We start from the raw sequence: 23883 nt of genomic DNA, 5'->3' as shown, positions 1-23883 counted from the left end.
GACAAGAGGATTTGAAAGGTGATGTTTTGATGGGATGGATGTTCTTCCCACTGAATGGGGCTCAATGTGGATCTGAGTATTACCTTAGTAAGGAATTCTAGACCTTTGCGTTAATTAGTGGGAGCTGATTATTGGGCTGGGATTTTGGGAAAGTAAGGAAAAGGTAGGTAGGGGTGCGGAGGAGTGTAGGAATCCCACTGGATAGGCAGAGTCACAACATTCATAGGAGCATGGGAACTTATTAGGCTGCAGCCTTATGGTTCTTGCAAGCCAGTGAAGTTCAGTCATTGCTTTCTTGGATCCTTGGGTGGTTGCATTCACTTATTCAGTTTGTACTTTAGGTGGGGGAAGGGACAAGGAGGCGTTTGACAAGATGTTGGTGTTTGTTCCTAATGGATGGTAGCTTTGGGAGTGACAAATTTGTCCCTTGAGTAAGTAGTGTTAATGTTGCGTGCCAGGTTAAGGTTTTACAGAATAGCACAAGGATAATTTCACTTGGGAATTTGGTTGAATTTTTAGATAGGGTTTAGGAAGCATGGTAGGTAGGTGGCTGTAGTGGGGTAGTCTTAGAAACTGGGTGCATGGTTGCAGGGGAGTTAGAAGGTTTAAAGGAAGCTTGGTTGCAGGATAAGGCAGCTGTAGGACAAGTGGTGCTGGTTTCTGCCAGCTAAGGTAGGACATTAAAGTTGGAGTTAGACTGTTCCCTACAGTAATGGAGTTGCTGCACATATAGGATATGCTGCCGTTAACAGGGTCTTGGGTGTGAGACTTGCTACTAGTTGTTTGACTGGGTGCCATTTTGAGTTCAAAGGGTTATATTTTGTGGTTTGTTGTGGTTATAGGTTGTCAATACTTTTAGTTTGATCCATGATTTCAGCTTTGAAGGCAGCGGGCTAAAAGGGTATGTGTTCTCTTGGTGGTTGTTCTGGTGTTATAATGGGGTCACGGTAATCTTACTTTATTTAGTTTCATTATGGTGTGTTTCAGTAATGGCATGGCAAAGGGGTTTATTATGGGATTCTAAGGTGCTTTACAGATGATGGGTACACCAAATGATGTTTGGCTTGACCCTTTCCTTTATGGGAAGTGGATTGGACAATTTTGGGTAGTATGGAGGGGGAACAGCCTAGTCAGGCTGGTTGGCAGAAAAGAGGGATAGGCTTGCCCTCTTCTGCTCCCCCTCTGATGTCTGGATGTTCATTTTAAGGATCTGGGGAAAGGAAATAAGTAGTTGGAGGAAGCTTGCTGAATAGATAAGCAAGCTGAGGTAAGGATGGTGCCTATTTGGTGGAAGGTAAATTCAATGGATGGTGTATGAAGTGAGTTGGAATGCTGCTTCATAAGTAAAGTAAGTGAGCAGAGGTATGGACCCTGCCTGTTGGGCAGGGTGAGTAGGTACGCTGCCTTGATTAACATTATAATGAATGGTGTATGAAGTGAGATGGGACGCTGCTTCATAAGTAAAGAAAGTGAGTAGAGGTATGGACGCTGCTTACTGGAGCAGGGTGAGTAGGTACGCTGCCCTGATTAAAGTTACAAGGGTGTTATGCTGTATTTAGAATCATATCGTGAATAGTGGTAATTAATAAAGTTGGTGATCAAAGCTATGTTATGGAAATTTAATAAAGGTCATAAAATGTCATTTGATGTGATGTGTATTATTGAAAGGGATCGGGACAAATGAAGTTTGGCAACAAACTAAGTTGAACCGGGACATCTTCATGGGGGGTAGGTTAATATTAAGGGGAGTTAAGTGGGTTGGGGAGGTGAAAGGGTTAAGAGGAGGCAGGGATGGCTGGGAGGAAATGAGATAATGATGGGGAGGGGCTTAAGAGGTTATGGCTAGTGTAGTTGGGTCAAGCAATCACATTTAGTGTGAACTTGCTACCCACCCACCCTCCCTCTTTTTGTTGGTTGGGAGTACGGTTAATTATCAGTTGGGGTAGGTGGAGAAGAGGGATAGGCTTGCCCTCTTCTGTTTACCTTCTGATGTCTGGATGTTCATTTTAAGGATCTGGGGAAAAGAAATGAGTAGTTGGAGGAAGCTTGCTGAAAAGATAAGCAAGCTGAGGTAAGGATGGTGCCTATTTGGTGGAAGGTATATTCAATGGATGGTGCATGAAGTGAGTTGGGATGCTGCTTCATAAGTAAAGTAAGCAAGCAGAGGTATGGACCCTGCTTGTTGGGCAGGGTGAATAGGTACGCTGCCCTGATTAACATTATAATGAATGGTGTACGAAGTGAGATAGGATGCTGCTTCATAAATAAAGTAAGTGAGTAGAGGTAAGGACGCTGCTTACTAGAGCAGGGTGAGTAGGTACGCTGCCCTGATTAAAGTTACAAGGATATTATGCTGTATTTAGAATCATATCTTGAATAGTGGTAATTAATAAAGTTGGTGATCAAAACTATGTTACTGAAATTTAATAAAGGCCGTCAAATTTCATTTGGTGTGACGTGTATTATTGAAGGGGACCGGTACAATGGTTAAAATTCTTTGAAAATTATCATGAGTATGTCTATTATAAATAAAACCAGTATGGTCATCACTTATGACATGAATCAGTGATTTTTTGATTCTATTAACCAATATAGACATAAGAATTTTATAATTATTATTAAGCAATGAGATTGGTCTATACGAACTGCATAAGTTCTTTTTTTTTCCTTTAAAATAGGGGTGATCAACGAATAACTCCATGAAGGTGGAATTGTGCCCTGTGAATATGCTTCATTTAGTGCATTTTGCATAATTGTTATAGCAGATGTTGGAAATAGTTTGTAAATTTTAATAATGATTCCATCTATACCTGGAGTCTTACTATTTTATCTTTAATTTTTTCATTAATTTCTTTGAGAGTAATTTCTTTTTGAATATCTATGATTAAGCTTTCTGGCATTTTGTTTAATTTAAAAGAATCCAAGCCTAAGTTAAAGTTATTATGATATGAATCATTATTTTTGTAGTGGTCTGTAAAATAATATTTAAAGGCTTCTAAGATGTCACTTAAATATAAGACTTTTTGATTGTTTTTCCCTTCATGAATTACATTTGTGATATTATTTTCAGTGGAGTGTCTTTTTAATATCATTGCTAGGTTGTACATATATTTTGAGGAAACAGAGAAAGAATTTAGTTTTAATTTTTCTAAAGCCAAATTGGTTTTGTGAGTTAGGATATCATTGTATTTTTTATTTAATTCCCCAATTTCTTTGTTTAGCAACTGGATCTTTCAAATCCTTAGAGTTGATTTCTATGATTTGTTTTGAATATTACTAACTTTGATTCCCACTCCTTTGGTTTGTTATTAAACCAAGTAATAATTTTGCCATAAAGATATGCATTTAGGGAATCCCATAAAATAGCTATATTTATGTCACTAGTATAATTTATATCTAAGAAATATTGTATTTCTGAGTCCAATCATGGTTTGAACAGTTTTAATTTAGTGATATAGGCTGAAATTATTTTGGTGAAAGTCAATCTCTTAAAATCTGTTTGAAATTCCAGAATGAATGAGTTGTGATCAGATAAGGGGCAAAGGATTATAGAAAAATAAGATATTTTCATTTTTAAATCTTGGGATACACAAATGTTATCAATCCTTGCTTGGGTATTGAATATGTGATCACTATTAGAAAATATTAATGAATTATCTTTCTTAAAGTGGGTGGGAGGTTGGTATAACGGTTAAGGTGTTTACCTTACAAACACAAGGTAAAGGGTTTGATTCTTCCATGGGGCAGTTGGCTAGACTTAAAGTGGCCCACAAGGGCAGTTAGCCTAGTACTAATCTATGAACCTATCTATCTATGAACCTAAGACTAAATGAGTCTAATAATTGGAAATTATCTACCCATTTTAAGAGTTTTCCCTGTAGAAGTAATATGAAAAGGTATTTTATTAGTAGTCTCCAAACTATCTAAAGTACAGGTAAAATCCCCTCCCAAAATTAAATTACCCTTAGAAGTTTTATTGATGAGATCTAAATGCTTTTTAACTGTTCCTACTCCTATACCAGGGAACCAATATAAATTCACCAAAGTCCAAATTCTGTTACTAAATCTTATTATTACAATTGATAGAAGACCATCTTTATCTTCATAGTTATAAATAACTTGAGGATTAGTGACATTTTCCTCCATAATATTAAGACTCCTCTGTTTTTTTTTACTATATCACAAATTAGATAACCTTAGATATTCATTTGGATTCCATGTAAAGTTATCATTATCTTTAAAGTGAGTTTCTTGCAACAATACCACTTGTGCTTTATTTAATTTTAGATATTTAAGTAAATTGGATCTTTTCCTTGGGTTACTTAAACCATTAACATTTAAAGAGAGTAACATTATGTCCATCGTATTTATTTACAATTAAAGAGTATTTGAAATGGATATAGTGACAAGATATTTTGTTATTTAATTGCTGTGTAACTTACTTACATATATTAAATCTAAAAGACAGGTTACTGACTCCTTTTGAATTATATAATTTAGAACTTAAAGAGGCCAAAAAGGAAAGAAAACGTGTACAGTGAATAATCTCATACAAGTGGATAAACAGAGACTTTAAGTAACATTTTAACAAACATGGAATGAAGAGCATTCCTGATCTGACAGAACTAAAATGTTCAGTCAGATTAACCCTTATTTCTGAAAATAAATCAAGGTATATTGAGAGGTTTGAGGCTCCATTATATGTTTCTCTGGAGAAGACTTTATAGTCTCATTTAAAGAAAAAAAAATCTATCAATTAATATTATCAAAAATAGTATTTTTTATAAATTTAGAGTGGTAAAAAATAAGATGAATATTAATTACTACTTCTTAAGAATAAATATGGGTTCTCATAACTGGATGAACCTTTGCAATATTGCAATATAATAATATTATCAGCAGATAGTGAAAAGTGAATAAAGTTACTAGATAATAATTTTCATGTATGGTAAAATCGTTCCCAAGCATAAATAACTATTTATAACACAATAATACACATATAAATAAATACTCATTGTGGAATATCACGTAATATAGTACTCTAACTATAAAGTATATCACAGTTATTTACAGTTTCTACTTCTCTCTTAAATTCTCTTCCATATGACATATTCACTTTCTTATCCTTTAAGTAGATATTTATGATTTACGTAGCTTACAACATATTATATACAAGTTATTAAGAAAAACAATATTACTTTCTATAATCTAGTATGTATTTTAATAATTTGTGTGGAGAAGGCATATTAAACTTTTAAATTAGTTATTTCATGTTCCAGACAAGTTAAATTTAGTACATGTGATTGGAATCATGTCATTTCTTGCCATACAAACTTCCTATATCTTACAGTCCAAACATTTGTATGTGATAAACCAAATACACAATCTCATTTTGAACAAACTTTTGTATAGTCCAACTAAAACATCATGAAAAGATGTTAAGATAATCCTGTTTCCTTCCATCACTAGTGATTCCCTATAGAACAACCATATCATTCAGTATCTGACTTATAGGTTACACTATAGCCTTTGTTGTGAGATATATTAATAGTAATATCAACTATAAGCCCAGGCTTCTACTTTTTATTGTTGTATCTTTACTTTTATTATCTTTCTTTTTTCTTCTATTGAGCGTATGATAGCATTTTATGTACTAGTCAATACTATGCTGCAGTTCCTTTCATTGCTCAATCCAGCATAATGGTATTTTTTCAGCATTATCTAAGGAGAAAGCTTTTTAAACTTGTTCATTTAAAATAACTTCTTTAATGACATGTAGTAAGATCAGTATTTACATATTACCGCAACCAGATTCAGAGTAAGAGAAGTGCCCCATTTCAAACCCTTCTTCCTCTGAAATGTTTTGTCTAACTTACTCAGGAATTATGTGTCACTCAAGTGTGTTTTTTATTGAATCTCGGTTTCGGTGGGAAATATTTTGGGAATGATAACTTTATGCTGCATAAGTCACATCCAAGACAGTAGCGTGCAAGTGCTTTCCCCACAGCTCTTTACTTCCTGCAGTACGACTGGCAAAAGATGTGGCAGCACAAATCACTTTCCCCACAAACAGTGAATAACTTTATTTTCTATATTATCTACGTTCACTCAGCTGAAGTAGCTTAACAGCACAGATCACAGTAATCTGTGCATAAAGAAACCTCATTGCTTACACAACTGCTGCTGAAACGTTGCTGTACAAGACAACTTGCATGTGAAAGAAAAATGTGCCTTACTTATTACAGTTCACAGTACTCCAGTTTGAAAGATAGTTTATCATTAATTCAGAGTGAACCCTGAAATGTTTACTGCAAGTGGTAAAATATTTGAATTTCTATCCTAATGAAAACAAGAGTCACAGGCTCATGATTCGCAGACAGACAATATTAGAAGCAGAACTACTGGTTCATTGTTACGCCACATCGCAGTTACGGTGCATTGACAGTAAAGTGGTCTCTGAAATGATGCCACTTATTGTAATGAAGGTAAAGTATCTACTCTGTCATGTACAAAATGTTTGTGGCTTTTCAACACAGTCTCTTCCCTCAAGGGGTAAATATACCATGGAATATGCAGTCCTGCTACTTGGTTTGGTTTGTCTGAAAGTAGCAGCAGACATAAAGACAAACTGAACTGTGGGCTATACACCTACAATGCCTAAATTATGGCATAACACTTCAGACATAAACTTTCTCATAGTACATGCCATAACAGGTGATCAAATACCAGCTAATGCTTTACGCACCCCTTTCCACTTAAACATGTAGTCGTTTCGCAATCCCATTACAAATGATTCCATGTTACTAATCTGGTTGTGATAACACGCAAGAACTATAAGATCTCATTCTTATTTTATTTGTTGACCAAGCCATGTGTAATTTATGACAATCTTTTGTTTATATCTTATTAAATAATGCTATTGTTCAATACTTCTGCTTTGCCCTCTATGTCCATATGGCTTCAGACGTATATACATCTGTTCATTATAAGTTTAATAACTGGTTTCCCTACCTGATTTATTTATGTCTGAAGTCCAGTGAACATATGTGTTGACAGACAATTTTATTCAGGTTACATTCATATTCCTTAGAGTTTCTTTACTTCATAACTTTTATAATGGTCTATGTTCAACGAATTTAAACTGTTTAAGAGACCTGCTGTCTCTTTAAGACAATGAGGAAGTATGTAGGGGCATGTACAGTTACATCGCTAACGTGTTTTTCTTTTGACTCATATAGGAAGTTATATGAAAAAGGACAAAATTCCCTCAATATTATGCAATGTTAATCACTGGGTTAACAGGAACAGAGTATGGAGTATACAATAAGTTATTCAGAAGAATGTTTCCTATGCTATATGAGCAAATAATTGTATGTGAAAAGGTTTAACCTTTAGACATCATCATAGCCTTCCCTAACCCTTCAGTCTTTTATTTCTCCTTCTAGTGATGTTATGTATCTTTGTCAAGAAACTGAAAGCAAATGAAAAGAGTGCATCTTGTGACTGAGTGAAAGAACGAGCATTTTATATTCAATATGATGTGATAAGCGCATTTGCATGCTCATGAGTTGTATAGAAATAGTTGTTCACAAGTCTCGAGTTTCGAGAAAGTCATATTTTGAAAAAGGGTAGTTTAACTGAAAAAATCAAGACTACGCTTGATTTAATGATTCCACGAATGCTATCTACATTCAAATTTATTCTAAAAGTGTGTTTCATTACTGAAATAAAACAATTATGTGCATATAACTCAGATACCATTCATCAATAAAATACCAATGAAATCAAAAACATCCTATGTAGATTCACTGTTACATTTCCAATATTCAAGATGTGTTATCAGACACCCTTCCCAAACATCACTTCTCTACACTTCTCCATCCCCAAATTAGTGTGAAAATAGCTATGTCAGTTAGACTGTTGTTATCAGTCTATTGTATTTATGTTAATAGATAAACCTAAGGTACATATATGAATTTAATGAGAACAGTGAAAGGAAAATAGTAAAATAATTGAGAAAATAGACTGTACATACTTTTTTACCTTTATCAAGGGTTTCGAGTTTGAGTAGATTCTTTGAGAGAAGCAGTAGAAATTATGTGTTTTGTATCAGTTCTTTGCTTTTTTTTCTTCACATCAATCCAAGTATTTTTCTCAGGAGATCTTTTCGGTGAGGTAGTTGAAGACCAATCCATCTCTTCTGGAACTGTCATTATGTTGTTTTTGATGAAAGTGATTGCTTCATTAATGTCATTAAATGACCTCATTTCATTTGAAAAAAAAATCCTTATTTTTGCAGGATATGCAAGTTGGGCTTTTATTTTGTTTTGCTTGAGTAACTTCACAAGTCGCCAAGCTTTTTTCTCATTTCTAAGACTCTGGATAAATAGTCATTATCAAATCTGATTTGATTCTGGTTATACTTCAGTGGGCTTTTCCTCCAAGCAGATTTAAGAACTAATTATTTGTCTAGATAAGAAAGAAATTGTACTGCAATAGATCTGGGTGTGGATGTAGATGATGAAGGAATAGGTTTCCCTATAGCTCTATGAGCTCTTTCTATGCCATATGCAAAACCCTCTTTTAGATCTAGGAAGTCAGGTAATCAAGAATTTAAAAATAAAATAATATCATCACCTTCAGTCTTCTCAGGTAACCTACAGATTCTCACATTAGATCTACTTTCCCTGTTTTCCAAACCACCCATCTTGTTGGTAAGCCACTTATTTTGTTGCTGAAGAAATTCACCCTGGATTTCCTCCTCTCTAATCCTTCCATCTATATCAGACAATGAATCTTTGATGTTTAATATTTTGGTTTGATGTTGCTGTAGTAGTACTTTAAAGGTTTCAGTTTGTTTATGACAACTTTCTTTTAGATTTTTTAAATTGTCCTTGAAAGTGTCTATTTTCAAAGATAACTCTTGTAATGTAGAGGACATCAACTGGATTTCTTTCCTCCAAGTAGTTTCTGAATGAATATTCTATGAACCACTCATTTTCCCAGAACAGTTTTAAACTCCAGATAATTCTGACAGGAAAATTTTGGTGAATATATTCCAAAGTTAGTATACTGGTAGTAAAGATGTTGGAGAACATTATTTAACAGTTTTTTTTCTAGAAAATATAATTATTTTCCTGTTATTTAAAGTAGTTTTATGGAGCTCCAAAAAAGTGCTGCCTTCAGTCTGCCATCTAGGCTCCACCCCCTATCATGCTTTTTGTGGTGTTAAGCATGAGTTTGTGGTTAATGACACAAAAATTAAGGGAGTCAATGTATTTTTGCAGTTGTGATTTGATTGTCATGTGGTTGTGGTCAGGAGTAAAGATTACCATGTTATCTCCATAGAAGAAGAGTTGTAGAGTATGAAGGTCATAAGATATTCTACTGATGAAGAGAGAAGAGAGGAGAAGAGAAGAGAAGAGCAGAGAAGAGAAGAGAAGAGAAGAGAAGAGAAGAGAAGAGAAGAGAAGAGAAGAGAAGAGAAGAGGAGAGGAGAGAAGAGACGAGAAGAGAAGAGAAGAGAAGTGTGGCTAGGATAAATCTTGGGGAAGTCTCATTAAAAAAGATGTGGGCGAAGAGAAGGGATAGGCTAATTTAATTTTGAAGACAATAAATCTTAGAACCACTTGATGGATGTAACATTAATTCCAGTGTTCTGAAGACATAGAATGGGGAGTTGATATTTGATTAGGACACTTTTTACATTATGGGCAGGAGAAGATTTAGAATAAGAAGTGGCAGTAGTAATGAGCTTGTTACGAATGCACAACTATTGTGTTGGGAGCTACATATTCAGTGAGATTTTGCATTGTAGATGGACATTGACAGTCATTTATTGGAGTTTTCTACACTCGTGACAACAATCTTTTATATCTACTCATTTTGCCATATCGTCAAATTGGTCACTCCGCTCTGCCAATAAATCACTCTTCTCCGTCTCCACAGCTAATAACACAGCAGGTAAAGCTCTGTTTTCTCATTGCATAGCAAAGTATTGGAATAATCTCCCTCACTCAGTTATTTCAGCACAAAACACAAAACAATTCAAACACCCCCTTAAGTCTCATCTTATTAATTCCTGGTTATGTCCATGTGTTACATAAAGACAAATAAACTACCTTCTTTCTCATCCTAAAACCATATAACATTGACATAGCAAATATCGTATGTTAATGTAAGAAAGAAACAGTAAATTAATCTCTTGTCAACAATTTATTTAACTATTAATCTTTTGTCTACTTACAAAGTTTGTTTGAAAAAAATATGTTAAAAGAATGTCCTTGTACTCTGATCTATTATGTCACTGATACACAGTCTCACTAACTGGTTTATAACTGATGTATAAATACCTGTTATCTCTGTAATTAATTAAGTGGAGCTTTTCTCCCCGGGCCTCTGCTGAAAATGGACCTCATCCATTCGGACCATCCCGGTTAACAAATGTAAAATAAAAAAATAAAAATAATTAAGTAAATAAAATCAATGTTTCAAAACCTCCTGTATAAAGCCCTAGTTTAATAAAGAACATGTCTTTGTTATGTTCCGTGTTGTTCCAACCACCTTTCTTTCTTTTTCTAATGTCTTTCTCAGAAAACACACTACCATCACCAGGAATCAAATGGCTAATATTCTTTATCTTGAGACAAAACTATTAATCACTTTGACTTATATACTGTCTAACAGTTCTATTATTCAGAAAAAGAAAATTGCATTGCCCAAAGAAAGTGTTTAAATAAACAGCTGCATGGCCTCAGAGCCACAGACTATCCCCACAAAAAAATTACAGATATGTTCAAAATGTTTCACAAGAGTGTATATGCATACATTATATTGCAACTACACACAGAGACAGACACACACTCATGTGAGAACACACACACACACACACACACACACACACACACACACACACAATGATATAAGTTCATAGGTTAGTATTAAGCTAACAGCCTTTGTGAGCCATTATAAGCCTAGCCAATTATCTGTTGTGAGATTCAAACCCTGCACTTTGTGTTTGTAAGGCAAACACCTTAATCATTAGGCCACCCTCCCTATACACCCTATACCCTATATACACAGGGAACTTGTTCAAATGCAAGCCTACCAAATAACAATTATCTACTAAATTTGCCTTTCTTAAAGCTCAAGGGAACTTTTGATTATGTGTTACTGGCTAGGCCTGTAATGGTCTGCAGACTGATTATTTAGTGTTTACTTATGAACCTATAAAAACTAAGAACCAATAATGTCTGGAGCTAGTTTACAATAATACTGCCTACTCTGAACAAGAGGAAATAAACATAGATAATTAAGATTAAAACAACACCAGATGCAGTCTAAAGCTGGGTTAACACAAACACATAAAATAAGCAAATAAAATAAGATCTGACTGTACATGGCTAAAAACATATTATACCATGACCCCCCCAAAACGTGCACGCTGATTGGCCAGCATGCCCATTGTAAATCGAGTTATACTAATGGAAAAAGGTCCTGTTGCCCGGACTTTTTTCCATTAGTATAACTGCTTAAAACACTGTCTCGCTATGTTAAATGGGTTTAACATAGCGAGACAGCTTTAAAATAAGCAACGAAGATCTCCGTTGCTTATTTTAAAGCTGTCTCGCTATGTTAAACCCATTTTACATAGCAGACATGTTAAAAGCAATGGAGAAAGCAAGATCTCCGTTGCTTTTTTTTTAGTGTTTCACTATGTTAAATGAGTTTAACATAGCGAGACAGTTTTAAAATAAGCAACAGACATGTCCCTTTCTTATTTTAAAACTGTCTCGCTATGTTAAACTCATTTAACATAGCGAAACTAAAAAAGCAATGGAGATCTTGCTTTCTCCGTTGCTTTTGCACAACTCTGATGTACTGCGCAGGCGCAGTACATCAGAACTGCCGGATGCCAGACATCTGCGGAAGGGCAGTAAACAGGCATTATACTATGCCATTATTTAAGAAAAGTAATAGTTTCTTTTCTTAAATAATGTCATGGTATAATAGCAATAACCCACTTCTGGGTGTGGGTAATGCTAAATTTACCCACGGTTGGCTTTGTTTGGTCCCTCGGGCTTCGCCCTCCGGGCCAAACCACGCCAACCCTGGGTAAATTTAGCATTACCCACACCCAGGCGTGGGTTATTGCTATAACATTTAATGAATGGTAAGAACTTTCAAGCTAAAAGCTCTTCATCAGACCAATACAATTTACAACACTAAATCCAAAACACTTAAATGCAAACACCAACAAATCACATGGCAAAAACAATTAATCAATAAACTAATCTCATGGCTTTCAGCAGAGGTCTTAAAGGAACCACAACATTCAAACCATAATCTTTATCTGCTCACAGTTCAACTATCCATCTGGTCTCTGCCTTCTCAGTGAAATTCTTGACATCAGCACCCCTCGTGCTCCTAGTAAGCAACTGGTGCACCATAAACTTAAAATAAGTGACCAGGAAACTCAGCCACATGCTTGGCCAGTGCATTACTGGCTTTACATTTATGGATATCATATGCTTAAACATAGATAATTGGAGTACTGCATCAAATTTTCCAATGCACTAACTTGCGTTGCCCTTCTTGAGACTGGGGGGAGGGGTATATGGGTTATTTGCTAGGCTTGTAATAGTTTACACACTGATTCCCTAGTACTTATAAATTAATCTTTAAGATATAATGCAATGAAGTAATACTGTTAACACATTACTTTGCATTCAATGAATTTGCCTGGAACTATTCCGGATTTGCAAATCTGAGCACATATTTCACCATAATCATTCAGTTAGTGAAATGGTAATGACAATTCTTTAATGAACAATAGGTAACTACTACAATGCAGAAAACAAAAAAATAAGACTAGTAAAATTCATAGAACCAGCTTTGCAGTAATTGCTAAACAACAATAACATCAGCAAAAAAACAATAGTTTAAATGGCAAGGGTGATGTGCTTATGCTCTTTGATGGCTCTGCTGCTCACAGCTTAGAATTAGCATATTTTCCCTTAGATCTTGCTAGTTCTTTCTATCTTGCACTTCAAATGGCCTAATCACTTTGCACTTCAACAGATTTTGTAGCAATTATTGTAGCACACCTAAGTGCCATCAGTGCTACTCGTTCTTCATGGAAAAGCTCCAGTACTTAGTAGTTATGACCACCCCTCCTGGCATGATTAAAGGGCAGATTCTTGTGCTTTCTCCTATTAACCTGGTCCACTTGGGTATTCCTAGGCAGTGTAGCAACTGCCTCATGTACACAGACAACCCTCTCCTCTTACCTTTCAACACTCAGACCTGTGAGAGATGCACTTATATCATCAAATTGGAAGCTATGCACTCTCCATCCAAGACCGGACTAGCTGGTCAAAAGGAGCAGGTCAACACCTGCACCACACCACATGGAACACATAGCCCTCCAGAACACCCACTATCACAGCTCTCACATAAAAACACAAACCACACACTCACCTTCACAGAGGCTATCATTTGAAATTTACCCAAACAGCAGAGACCTCCAAGACAGAAATGCACTTGACCACTACAACACAGAACAAACCACAGGACACATAGCTTACCTCCATAGTGTGCCCCTCAACTTAAGCCCCTAAGGCTAAACACCTTGCCCAATACACTAATCATAGGGGACTCAATAGTGAGGCACACAAATTTCCCACTCACTAGGCTGAATAAGGAGAAGGTAACAGTCAGCTATCTATCAGGTACCAGAATCCGACACATAACACATGCACTCAGGTCACACCACAACAAGTACAAGTATGACTCTGTCATTGTCCATGTGGGTGTGAATTATCTGAGATGCACCTCCCTGGACTACATGAAAAAAGGCATGGTGGAGCTCTTGGATTATGTGGCCCAGGCAGGTATGACACTAGCCCTGAGCATTATCCTACCATCACCCAGAATGATACCGCAGTACAAACAAAAAAATGATAGACTTCAACAATTGGCTAAGTTTCTGGTGTCATTCTAAGTGGATCCTGTATCTCTCTGGGATGACATGATTGACACCTCGATGATTTGCCAGAGATGGACTGCATCTGTCACCCCTGGGTTTCTGGGTATTGACTAAGACTGTTGCCACCCCTATAGTGCCTTTTAAATTACCGCCATGACATCTATAAATAAATGCAATCTGAGGGTCATGCTGCTCAATGCTAGAAGTCTGAATCTTAAGGTGCACTCACTCAATGCACTCCTCAAAATGGAGAACATCAACATTTCTGCTGTAATGGAGACCTGGTTTAAAGCGGCAGAAAGCACCCCTGCTCTACCAGGCTATAACTCATTCCACACCTTTCGGCCACAAAACATGGACAAAAGGTTCAAAGGCAGTGGTGTCTCCATATTCATAAAGGATATGCACACCTCCAGACTAGTAGCCCAGCATAATGCATCTGAGATACTTCAGGTACAACAAACATTGGGTAAGATGGCAATCCAGGTCATAGCCTGCTATAAGTCCCCAACCATGTCCCTAGACTCTCACTCCATGTTCCTAAGCACCCTGGAATATATCAAGGTCCAACCCAACACTCTCTTACTAGGAGACTTCAACTACCCATCCATCAACTGGGAAAAATTACTCAAGCACCAATGAACTGGGCAACATGTCCTGGAATTCATCAATTCCAATGCCCTGGATCAACTCATTCTGACCCCCACTAGAGGAAGCAGCATCCTTGACCTGGTTATGACTAACATGGGTGACCATTGCTCTACACCATTAATCAATTCCTCCCTGGTCAGATCCAACCATAAAGTAATCACCATGGAAATCCACATCTCACCCACATCCCCCGCAAAGGTTACCACCTTGAAAAACTTCTCCAAAGCTGACTTTGGACTCCTTAAAACAGAGCTGGCTAGCTTCACAGCACCCATGCCAATGGAAAATAGCTGCATAACTGCCAAATCATACACCAATGCACTGTACAAATATGCACATAAATGCATGGAACTATCCATACCCAATAGAAGGAATAAACTGTTGCAGAAAAAGGTGAAGTTCCAAGACTGGAAAAACTCCCTTATTAGCCTCAACAAAAGGTTGAGATCCCTCATCAAATCCTCTAAAGCCAGCTATGAAGGCAGAATTGTGGCAGATACTAAACACAATCACAAAGCCTTCTATAGTTATATCAAGAACCTCCACAGCAATACCCAGATTTGCTTTGAGTTATTGCACAATAGTACCTCTTATACTGAGCCAACAGATATTACTAGCATACTGGCTAACTGATTCAGTGCTAACTTTACCCCCCTCCAATGGACCAATCACAATACTGGAAGAATGACAGCCACCAGCATTACTGCAGCACAGGTTAAAGCTCCATTGTCCAAGGCCAAGAATACAGCTTCCATGGGACCCAATAATATCCCTGGCTGTGTTCTACATGAACTATAAAGTGAACTGGCACCACATCTGTGTGCACTATTCAGTCCCATTCTCACCTCAGGCTTTGTCCCTACCAAATGGCACACTGCTACAGTCATCCCTCTCCATAAAGGGAGAGTGACTACAGACCCTTGAAATTATTGCCCCATTAGCCTGACGAGTGTGATATGTAAAGCTATGGAGTGCATCATCATGGGACCTGATTAACAAAGATATAAGAAATCTCCAAACTCTAGACCCCATACAATTTGGCTTTGTGAAAGGGAGATCATGCCTGCTTAACCTGGTTGACTTCTTTGAGTCAGTCACCAGGGCTGTGGATGAAGGTAAGGCAGTGCATACAGCCTACCTCAATCTGGCCAAGGCCTTTGATACCATTCCTCATTCAGGATTATTGATAAACTCACCAAACTAGGCATCAACCCCTATATCACTAGGTGGGTTGCAAACTGGCTCACAGATAGAACAGACAGTGTGAAAGTTGCAGACTCCATGTCAGACTGCCGACCAGTCATGAGTGGAGTCCCACAGGGATCTGTCCTGGGTCCTCTGCTGTTCAGCATCTACTTCTCAGAAGTCAAGGCCAACACAAAGGGACTCTGGTTGACCAAGTTCACAGACAACTGCAAGCTGGGAGCCATTATTACCTCCCCAAGTGATGCAGACATCCTACAGAAAAACCTCACTGAGACAAATAACTAGTGTCAAAACCATGGCCTTAAGTTTAACACCAACAAAATGTGTCATCATTCCCTTTGGTTCAGCCCACTGAACACTGAAGGCATTGTATGAGATCTGGGCATGCAAGCTGACAGCAACCTCTACTTCGACCACCACATTGCCACTGTGTTCAGAAAGTCCTTCTATGTGGCACATCTCATTAGCAAGGGTTTTACATCCAGGAAGGATGAGGTCATCATCTCCCTCTATTCTTCCCTCATTAGATGGATCATCGAGTATAGTTCCCCATTTGGCATGTACCTCACCAGACACCTGCAATAGCTGGAGAGACCACAGAAGTACCACATGAAGAGGATCCTAGGCATTGAACACATGTTCTAGCCAGACAGACTCAAAAGACTCCATCTATTCTCTGTCTCATATCGCCTACTTAGAGGTGATCTCTGCTTGGCTTACAAAGCCATGTCTGATCAAGCTCTGTTAGATATGCTACAACTAAAGAAATCCCAATCCCTCCACACCACATGCTCCAGAGACCTCAACCTCATTACCACAATTAACAGAACATGCTGGAGGGACAGGTTCCTCACTGAGAGATTGCCCATGCTCTGGAATAGACTTCCCATACATGTCAAGAAGAGCACCTCGCTGCCCCTCTTAAAGAGAAATTTTGATGAGTGGATGCATAATAGAAAGTTCACTACGGGGATCACTCCAGTGACTCTTCTTGATAGAGGCACTAGCAACTAACGTTAGGCAGCACGATGCCAGGGCACTTCTATGGGCTAGACTTGTAAAGGCTCCAGGGACATTAGCCTAGCACATACCTATGAACCTATGAAACCTATGAACCTATATACAAACCTAAATGTATGGTAACACAATCTCATTTTCTAAGTGTCATTTTCAGTGATACAATTAAATTCTTATCTTTCTGCATTAATTTAAACAATTAATAATAGTGGTGGTACATGGGAAAGATACACATTATACTGAGATTTATCTGGCATGCCATGTCTGGTGTCAGGCACTGTCTTCATTGTAAGATCCATCAAATGTAAATCCAGGCATAACACCATCCTTGGTCATATATTACTTGAAAGAAAGTATAAAACATTTGTAGAAACCCACTATTACTATCAAGCTGCAACTATATAACCTCTTTCAGGAACTTCATATAGCAAAAATGATCTGAAACCATCCTTTCTAATACATAAAGAACTTGGTTACAGAGTCTCATGGACATTGATTTCCACTGAAATGGGAATTAAACCACGTTTATAAAATATGGCTCAATGAATCTTCAAAATGTTATAGAGAATTTGGTAATTTCTGCCACAGCAGTCATTCAGCATATATTGGATGTCTTATATTTGCCACTGCTGATAGTATCATCTTGCTTTATTTAGAGTTCTAGTTTTAAAACCTCTTAATTTTGCATATACATAGATGCAATAAACAATTGTAACTGTCAGAGGTTATCTAAAGGTTAGTGGCACCATTCATGGAATTTCAGCTGAAAAAGATTGATGATTTAATATTATTTATTTATATGGTGAGATTACATATTATGTTCAAATTTGTCACATATCAATATTCTTCACTTAAAACAAAATCAATTTACATTTAAATCCAACATTAGTATATTTTAGCCATTTTTGTATTAATAACACCATTTATTTTTACTAATCATAAATCAGTGTCACTTGATTATTTCTGATGACAACTTACCTTGATGTTAGAGTCTGGTAACTAAAGACACCCTTTTGTATATAAGGGTAGAGCATAACAACTAAAGAAACCTTTTTTGCATATAAGGGTATTGAACTTTCTTTGAATGACTTATCCTAAGTGTTAATGTTTTTTGTGGGTCAATGCTATGTTACTTCACCTTCTGGACTTTTTGTTTTATTTTGTTTTGTCCCTATTCATTTCTCACTCACTTTATAATTCTCCATCCAAATAATTTATTTGGTTTAGTCAACATGATTAATTAATCTTATTTGGAAGAAAACATTTTATTTAATTCTATATTGAATTTATAGTGACAAGTCATCTGCAAAAATAGGTTCCTTGGTTCATAGGTGTTTACTAGGCTAAAATCCACATGGGCCTTTTTAAGCCTAGCTATGCATCCCAAGTCTCCTGGGGCTTGAGAGATGAAACATTTACAAGCAAGGAACTGGGAGATGAAACATTTTCAGGCTGCCTGTGTTCATTAGAGACACAGGTGCCAAGCCAGGGATGAATTTCCTGTTCCCCATCCACTTGTCCAAGTTACACTTGAATTCGGTTAGGGAGGAACTCTGCTTCACATGGATGGGGAGCTTGTTCCAGATATGGGATAGTCTCTGGGATAAATACCTGTCTCGCCAGCAGGTCCTATTTATATCATAGGCAAGATTTAAGTCTTTAGAATGGTTAACTCTGATGCTGTTTGTTTTATGGATATGCAGGAGGTCCATCAGAGTGGGGTCTGGCAATGCTTGCATGCCAGGCATAGATCTCCCCTCAACACCCTCTAAGAGACAGAATACAGGGATAGGGCCTTGAGGTCATCTGAATAGGACATTATACTTATGCCCTGCATTCTTTTAGTGAGGAACCTCTGTGGACTTTCCATGTGTTCCATATGCTTAGTTAGGTACATACAAAAGGGGCATTGTACTCAATGATAGGTATGATGAATGCCAAATACAGTGGAACAATAACTTCCTTGGACCTAGATGTCATACCTTTATTTATAAGTTGTGTAACATAAAATGATTTCCTCACTACTGTAGACACATGAAGGTCAAAGGCTAGATTATTGTCTATGTGTGTCCCTATGTCCCTGACAACTGGGTCAACTCTAAAGGGTATGTTGCCAATATGAAAGTTACCAGGGGTGGATGACTTCCCAAAGGCTACTATTATGCATTTCTTGGCATTTAATTTTAGTCTATGGCTCTGACACCAGCTGTTAATCTGTTTCAGCCCCTTCTGGAGAATATTTGTGTTGGTGTGGGATTCACTGACAGCTCCTAATCTGCAATCATCTGCAAATTTAGTCAGCCTGAAACCATTGACATTGGCCTTGGCTTCAGAGAAGTAAATGCTACCAGTCCAAGGACCAGTCCCTGAGGGACACCACTTGTGACTGGCTTCTTTGTAGAGGTGGACTACCCAATTCTAACTTCCTGGGTCCTGTCTATGAGCCAGTTGCCCATCCATTGGGTGACATGTGGGTTTGTACCTAACCTCTTCACTTTGTCAGCAATGCTCAAGTGGGGTATTATTTCAAATGTCTTAGTCAGCTCAAGGTATGCATTGTGAGCCATTTTGCCTTCATCCATTGGTTTGATGACCTTCTCAAAGAAGTCCACCAGGCTGAGTAGGCATGACCTGTCTTTGATAAAACCAGCCTGGGTATGTATCCAGTGTCTGGAGGTTTAATATATCATTACTGATTATTTCCATGATAATTCTTTCCATGGCTTTGCATATAAGACTAGTAAGACTTATGGGTCTGTAGTTTCCAGGGTCTGTAGATGGCCCACCTTTGTGCAGAGAGATAGTTGTTGTTGTTCTCCATTCATGAGGACTGAAGCCTGTTTGGAGGCTACAGATAAATAGCAATTCCATGGGGTCTGATATGTCATATTTCAAGCTATTTAGAAGGCATCTTGGGATATTGTCTCGGCCCATTAATGCAATGTTCTTGGCCTTAGAGAGAAATTAAAAACAATTAAATAAATACACAAATAAAACACTGACTGGTCACATTTAAGGGAGATTATACACAAATTTCCCAATGTTTGTTGTTTTGTTTAACTATAACTTTATGACTGAGGAGATAAAAGTCACTGTAAAGTATGCCTTAATATGCCATCATGAATGCAAAGCTATGGCTTTTATGTAATGTGGAACATTTTTATATGAGAGAGCATGAAGTAATAAAACATCCATTATGAGATGCAATTACAAAAGCAGTGCAGTGCTTGGCTTATTATGGAGTATGCATGCACAAGCAAAAGCCATGAAAATGTATACATTGCTTGCAATAGCACTAACAGGGATTTTTTTTTTAAGTTTGTTTCAAATATAAAGCATGAAACACCTTGGGAAGAATTTATCAACATTTACTTCTTCTCATTAAACAAATTTGTGTGATAAGCCATGCACAGGGTGCGCTATTTAAAAAGCACAGCTATATGATATGGCCAGTTGAAAAAACACTGGGAGACATATTATACATTAATGACTGTATAATGACATAATGGGTATGCTAATGAGGCTAAATAAAATGGCAGAACATTTCAGAAAAAATTAGACATCACATGTCTATGCACATGGTCAGATAATGTTCAGGCAGTGTAAGCTACTGAATAAGTTAAGGGTTAGGGCAACTATTGTAAACTTATATCTGAAGAAGCTCTTATAATAGCCACTGCCCTCGATAGTGCACTACATCTAGTTTCTGTACATGCTTAACATTTCATGCCCACCATGACACTGACATAGAGGATCATTAGCATTTGGACAGGGACACCATGCAAAAATAGCAGGCTTGTGTCTTCCTCATCTGTAGCCTGCTATTTTTTGCATGGTGTCCCTGTCCAAATGCTAATGATCCACTATGTCAGTGTCACTGTGGGAGATTTGGAGTATCCATCTCCGTGGATACAAAAATATGTTTGACTTTACATATAGTATTTTTAGGACAATTCATTAACCCGTTAGTGATACACCAGAGTTATCTCAGACAACTGCCTCAAAAACAGTTTACCAGTTTCATAATACCATGCTTCAGCATGTAGGGGAACATATGTGGTTCCTTTGAACTTCTATGTCCAAGCACCATGTAGGACATCTGTGCTATATAGCCCACTTTCCTGAAGTACTGTGGGGCATAGATTGTACCTACATCAAACTAAAGCACCCACCTTGTGAACCAGGAAAGAGGTATGAGAACTGCAATGGGCATCAGTTCATCAACTGTCAAATGATGCATAATGAATAGGGTTGTGACACATGTGCCCTGGCCCAGCAATCAAGAAGCCTCAATCCTCAACACCAACACCAATGAGGAGTGTCTCATATAGGAGGAAAAGATAACAAATACACACAGTAAAGTGCAATTTCCCTTAAGAGCACACAGATATCACAGTCAGTCTGGGGCTGGTCGCTCCCTTGCTGTCCAGGTCCCCAATAAGATTCCCCACTGGCACAGCTATAGGGTCCAGATCTCAGTCTAGTGGGCAAGCTAAAACCTCCAGCATCTTCTCTGTCCAACCAGTGCTTAGTGTCCCTGCCCAAGTAGCTGACACACACACACACACACACACACACACACACACACACACACACACACACACACACACACACACACACACACACACTTTGAGAAGAGTTTATACAATCACACAGACACTCCTGGGGAAGGCTAGCACAGGTTCTCCAGCTGTGCCCCTTTTTCCCAGACAATACAGTAGTACCAGCTGCCACCACCCACTAATATTTAACAGCTACTCAAAGGCCCTTAAAAGGCTGTCCAATTATTACTGTGCAATATTATTATCCAATCGGTAGTATAGCCCAGGGCTAAAGCTATTGAAGTGGCTTTGTACAATTTTACCAAAGGCATGCACATACTCTAAATAGCTTAAATTATCTCTACAAAAACAGCCACAGTTGAAAGGGTTTAAAAATATTTAATAACAAATAGTCAAAACCCAAGACAATACTTTTTACTACACAGTGCTAGTCAAGAGTTCAGAGATCACAGAGAAATACTTTAAACAATTCAGTAGTACAGTTCTTACATCACAGAAGAGAAAACACAAGTCTAAGATCATCATCACCTTTCGGCTGTTCCCATTAGGGGTCGCCACAGCAGATCATCTGGTTCCATTTTTTTGCTGTCCTCTGCATCTTGCTCTGTCACACCAACCACCTGCATGTCCTCTCTCACCACATCCATAAACCTTATCTTAGGCCTTCCTCTTTTCCTGTTACCTGGAAGCTTCACCCTTAGCATCTTTTTCCAAATATACTCAGCATCCCTCCTCAGCACATCTCCAAACCAACATAATCTTGCCTCTCTGGCTTTGTCTCCAAACCTTCCAACCTGGGCTGACCCTCTAATATACTAATTCCTAATCCTGTCCACCCTCGTCACACCCAATGAAAATCTTAACATCTTTAACATTGCCACATACAGCTCTAACTCCTGCCTTTTTGTCAATGCCACTGTCTCCAACCCATATAACATAGCTGGTCTCACTACCCTCTTGTAGACCTTCCCTTTCACTTTTACTGGCACTCATCTGTCACAAATCACTCCTGATACTCTTCTCCACCCACTTCATTCTGCCGGTACTCTCTTCTTCACCTCTCTTCCACACTTACCATTACTCTGAACTATTGATCCCAAGTATTTAAACTCATCCACCTTCGTCACCTCTACTCCTTGCATCCTCACCATTCCTCTATCCTCCCTCTCATTCACACACATGTATTCTGTCTTAGTCCTGCTGACCTTCATTCCTCTTCTCTCTACAGCATATATCCATCTCTCCAGGTTCTCCTCCCCCCCCTGTTCCCTACTCTCACTACAGATCACAATATCATCTGCAAACATGATAGTCCACGGGGACTCCTGCCTGATCTTGTCTGTCAACCTGTCCATCACCATTGCAAACAAGAAAGGGCTCAGAGCTGATCCTTGATGTAAACCCACCTCCACCTTAAATGCATCTGTCACTCCCACTGCAGACCTCAGCGCTGTCACACTACCCTCGTACATATCCTGTACCACTATTACATACTTCTCTGACACTCCAGACTTCCTTATACAATACCATAACTCCTCTCTAGGCACCCTGTCATATGCTTTCTCTAAGTCTACAAAAACACAATGCAACTCCTTCTGACCTTCTCTGTATTTCTCCATCAACACTCTCAGAGCAAACATCACATCTGTAGAGCTCTTTCCCGGCATGAAACCATACTGCTGATCACTAATCATCACGTCCCTTCTTCACCTAGCTTCCACTACCCTTTCCCATAACTTCATGCTGTGACTGATCAATTTAATCCCTCTGTAGTTATTACAGCTCTGCACATCATCCTTATTCTTAAAAATCAGTAGCAAAATACTTTTTCTTCATTCCTCAGGCATCCTCTCACGTTCCAAAATTTCATTAAACAATCTGGTTAAAAACTCCACTGTCATTTCACCTAAACACCTCCATGCTTCCACAGTTATGTCATCTGGACCAACAGCCTTTCCATTTTTCATCCTCTTCATAGCTATCCTTACTTCCTCCTTGCTAATCCATTGCACTTCATGATTCACTATCCCCACATCATCCAACCTTCTCCACCTCTCATTCTCTTCATTCATCAACCCCTCAAAGTACTCCTTCCATCTGCTCAACACACTCTCCTTGCTTGTAAGTATGTTTCCCTCATTATCCTTTATCACCTTTACCTGCTGCACATCTTTCCTAGCTCAGTCCTTCTGTCTAGCTAATCAGTACAGGTCCTTTTCTCCCTCCTTAGTGTCCAATCTTTCATACAACTCTTCATATGCCTTATCCTTAGCCTTTGCCACCTCTCTCTTTGCCATGCACCTCATCTCCTTATACTCCTGTCTACTTTCTTCATCTCTCTGACAATCCCACTTCTTCTTTGCCAACCTCTTTCTCTGTATACTCTCCTGTACTTCCTCATTCCACCACCATGTCTCCTTGTCATCCTTCCTCTGTCCAGATGTCATACCAAGCACCTTT

Source organism: Protopterus annectens, chromosome 5.part1, assembly GCF_019279795.1.
Source record: "Protopterus annectens isolate FY-2018-M chromosome 5.part1, PAN1.0, whole genome shotgun sequence".
Classification (NCBI taxonomy): domain Eukaryota; kingdom Metazoa; phylum Chordata; order Ceratodontiformes; family Protopteridae; genus Protopterus; species Protopterus annectens.
The sequence above is the reverse complement of the archived record's forward strand: the minus strand, read 5'-3'. Positions refer to the sequence as shown.